This window comes from Penaeus monodon, chromosome 38, assembly GCF_015228065.2.
Source record: "Penaeus monodon isolate SGIC_2016 chromosome 38, NSTDA_Pmon_1, whole genome shotgun sequence".
NCBI classification, from domain to species: domain Eukaryota; kingdom Metazoa; phylum Arthropoda; class Malacostraca; order Decapoda; family Penaeidae; genus Penaeus; species Penaeus monodon.
In genome coordinates this window covers 25,998,456-26,003,543 of record NC_051423.1, presented here as the reverse complement: position 1 = coordinate 26,003,543, position 5,088 = coordinate 25,998,456, and positions in this window count along the sequence as shown.

Below are 5,088 nucleotides of genomic sequence, written 5' to 3'. Positions count from 1 at the left end.
TATATATATGATATTATATATATATATATTATATATATATATATATATAGTATATATATATATATATATATATATATAATATATATATATATACATACTATAATATATATATATATATAATTATATATATATTATATATATATATGTGTGTGTGTGTTTGTGTGTGCGTGTGTGTGGTGGTGTGTGTGTGTGAGTGGGTGGTGTGTGTGTGAGTGTATATATATATATATATATATATATATATATATATATTATATATATATATATAATATATATATATATATATATATGTATGCATATATATATATATATATATATATATATTATATATATATATATATATATATATATATATATATATATATATATATATGATATATATATATATATATATATATATATATATATATTATAATATATATATATATATAATATTATATATATATATATATATATATATATATATATATATATATAGTATATATATATTACATCAATTGTCCTTCTTGACTTCGGATTTGTCTAGGTTTTTTGGTAGTCATTGTCTAGGTCTAACTCGGCGGCGTACTCGTCCACACGTCCTCGCAGATCTTGTCCAGATCTTTCTTGGCTGCGTGTTCATCCAGACGTCCTCGTAACCTTTGTTTGGATCTACGAGCGTCCGGGAAGGTGACGTCCTCTTTGGCATCTCAGGGCGGCTGATACCTGTGCTAACGAGCTCCTGGAGTTTGACTGGGTCTACGGGCGTCCAGGCAGACGGCGCCCTTCTACAGCATTCTGGGACGACTGGTATCTGTGCTGGCAAGTTCCTGGTCCTTCGCTGGATCTACGGCCGTCCCGGCAGGCGGCGACCTTCCACTACATACTTGGGCGACTTGATACCTACTCTGACGAACATCATGGTCTGCAGGCCTATGGCGATCTTCCGGTGACATCCTTCCTACAGCATCCTAAGGTGACCGTTTCTGCAGCAGGGTCCTCCTTCGGTACTGTCGTCGGTCCGACTGCTATATATAGTCGGGGAACCAGATCATATTTATATAAATCTGCAGTTTCTAATGTTCGTTTTTACTTTATTCTCGTCTTTTTTTCGTTTTGTTTTACTTTCACAAAGATAAAGAAGAAAAATAGGAGAGGGACACGTCCGTAAGGGAAACGACAAAGGCAAACCTCAAGGATTTACTTGAACCCTACTGCCATCACACAGAGAAAAATGTATGTAAAACAAGAAATTGTACATCATGTATCAGTCGCTCATCACGACTGGCAAAATCGCGGGCAAAAGGGATACATCATAGATCTTTATGCCTGCAATTACGACAGCAACAAATCTGTCTTTTATTCTGTGTGGATGAGTGAGTGAGTGAGTGTGTGTATGTGTGTGTGTGTGTGTGTGTGTGTGTGTGTGTGTGTGTGTGTGTGTGTGTGTGTGTGTGTGTGTGAGCGACAGTGAGCATGAATGAGAATGAAAGTGAGAGTGGGTCCACACAGAGATTAAATCACAAACACGAAGATTAACGTTCAGTATAACAAAACTGCAATGAATTAGCAATGCTATTAATACAAAATTGCTTCAATTATCACATTGCATTCAACATTTAATGATGTGCAACGGAATGTACACACTAATGAACGGTGACGTGAAAAAAATATTCGCAAAACTACCAGCAAGAAAATTTTCTCTGGGCCAGAAATTCTGAACTGCCGAGGTGGTCATGTCTAACTGTGCATGTCAGACTTCATCGACGGGGGGTTCCTATACCCAATATGCTGTACACTGAAGCGAACTGAGCTGGGGAAATCTATAAATAACTTGCTCTCTTCTGTGTATCTGTGATGTCATGACATTCCCTATGGGTATTTAACTACCACGAATCACACCTTTGCTTGGGATTTACCTAAAACATGCAAGCGACTTCTAGACGGTGAGAAGAGCTTGATTAATAAGCGAATAATGATTCTAGCTTAAACCCTAGTCCTATATTAATGAACGGATGTAATTGCAGGTTACACCGACTCGAAAGTTGCTGATCGAACGGTTTAACTTATACCTACTATCGTAACGTCGAAGCATAGATCTATCTATAACACCGGGTTATATTGGGCATCCCTGTGATTCTAAGCTATACTCAACGCTATACTCAAAATAAATATATACAAAATTTGCGTTACAAACTCCGCTCTAGCGCCGAAAGAATGTGTCACCAATGAGTAATGTAACGATGCTATGGTTATCCCCATGGTGTCAACAACAATAACCAAAATTACATCTCTTGGCCTTCCCACATCCCAACCAATTGGAAGGGAAAAAGAAAGTGCGGTCAGGTCAGGGCGAAGGGAGTAAAGAGATAAAATGATATGATGTCCATGATAACGATAATCACAAATGCATTAAATTCATTGTAGTTGAAACAATAAAAAACTTTAATAGCGAGAGAAATTAATTAAAAAGTTAACTAATTAACAATATTCATGTTTGTTGACCACATACCGTGATCACACAGTAATGTGATCCAAGGTCTGAAGAAGAGTTTGAGAGCGTGCCATTTGCTGGCACTTACCACTTTTACCCAACAAAACATGTACTCATGTAGTTTGAAGACATGGTTGATTGCGAAAGGTCGAGCGAATTTCGGGGACTGTGTATCCGTTTTACGAGCCAAAAGGATGCAACAACCATGCTGCCACCAGTTTATAAAAGGCTGTGACCCTTAATACATTGGTTGTAACTGGTTGGCAGTGATAGTGGTTATAATGGTGATCCTTTATTATGAAAGAGTAAGGGAATACACGAGACGATGTCTTAGGGTAAGTGCTGAGCACAGGGTCGTGTGTCAGGTCAACCAGCCCTGAGGGGTGGAGGCTGGACTGACCTTATCATGTCGACCGCTGAACACGAACTAAGAGGTCAGACAAGGTCAGATAAAATCTTCATCTAAGCCCTCGCTGAGTCATTGTTTCTTAACTCGACTTAGAGCCGCATGGCAACCAGCCACGTGGTCTATTGTCTAATGGCTTACACAAATTGTGCTTATACACACGCTATAGCCAGCAACAGTCGATGTCGACTATGGCATTATTGTTTCTGCCCACTCCCATATAGATAAAGTCAATGCCTGGGTGAAAGAATGTGAAGAGCTGCTCATACAGCAGGCTCCTTTTCTCCATGCAGCTGATAGATCCAAAGGAATGGCATAGACCGATACGTTTTGGTACCAGCAGCGTCGCAGGAGTTGCCACAACGAAGTCGCATACGACAACAAACTGCCTCAGGGACTGCGGCTCCGGATTTTCCTCAGGGTTGACTCCCGCAATCTTTTCACCATTTAGATGCCATAAGACAGTGGATTGTTTGTATAGGGTGAACTCCCATAGTCTTTGACCATACACAGACTGAACCACAAGGCAGCAGTCGGGCACCACCATAGTATCTACGTAAGACCTTCCCAACTAACCTATCAAATCCGTGCATGTGCTCATGCGCAGGTGCTGTGCATGTGCATGAATGCACACACACACACACACACACACACACACACACACACACACACACACACACACACACACACACACACACACACACACACACACACACATATATACATATGTATATACATATATATATACATATATATATATATATATATATATATATAAACATATATATATTTATCTCTTTTTTATCCCTCCTTGTTCTCGCCCATTTTGCTCAGAGACCGACTTCCTCTTACTACTTGGAAGCGCCCTTTGGAATTTTCATTCCTAGAGAGAGAGAGAGAGAGAGAGAGAGAGAGCACTAATGCAAAAGGGCCAAACTATGAGGAGAGGGAGGAGGGAGGAGGGAGGAAGGGAAAGACAGAGAGAGAGAGAGAGAGAGAGAGAGAGAGAGAGAGAGAGAGAGAGAGAGAGAGAGAGAGAGAGAGAGAGAGAGAGAGAGAGAGAGAGAGAGAGAAATAAGGTGCAACAGGAACGAATCATGATCCTCCTAGAGATCCTGGTTCCTTTAGCTAGAACGTATCCAGGAATATCTCACTCACCGAGCGCGAAGCCGTCTTTGGTCCACTGCACCTTGCCCTTCTGGTTGTCCACAGCGCACCTCAGCAGCACATCCTGGCCCTCCTTAACTTCAACACTCTCCGGCCGCACCAGGAACTTCTGCATGCCCGCCACCGAACCTGCGGGAGACGGACAGAAAGAGCTGTCAGAGGAGGCAAATTTGCCTTGTTGGGATGCTGGGAAATGGCTTGTTTTAAAATCTTTAATGCCGTTGGCAGATTATACTGCTGCTGTGCTGTACATGCAGAAACGCACATACATAGTGTAAATAATAGACTGAAATGCAAATATATATGTATACACAATCACACATATCATATATGTATTTATGTATTTGTGTATATTTATATAAATATGTATGTATATATATATATATATATATATATATATATATATATATATATATATATATATATATTATATATAATATATATATATATATGTATACATATTATATTATATATCATATGGATATATATATATATATATATATGATATAATATATATATATATATATATATAATATAATATATATATATTATATATATAATATGTATATATTATATGTATATATATATATATATATATATATTATATATATATATATATATATATATATATATATATATATATGCGAGGGGCTCACATTAAAGATTTCCCCCGACCCCCTTCTGCTTATCCTAGGAGGTTCAAATTTCACATGCATAATTTCAATGGCTGTACACCACCTGAATTTATGGGGAGGATGTGCGTGTGTGGGTGGGTGGGTGGGTACACACACACACACACACACACACACACACACACACACACACACACACACACACACACACACACACACACACACACACACACACACACACACACACTCACACACACACACACACACACATAGCGATAAATAGATAAACACACACACATCTGAACAACTGCATTGAAGATAAAGGAGAGATGTCTGATTAAACAGACACGAATTACCTGATAATTTTTAAAGTAAGACAGCATAAATATGACCCAGGTTCTGGTTAAAAG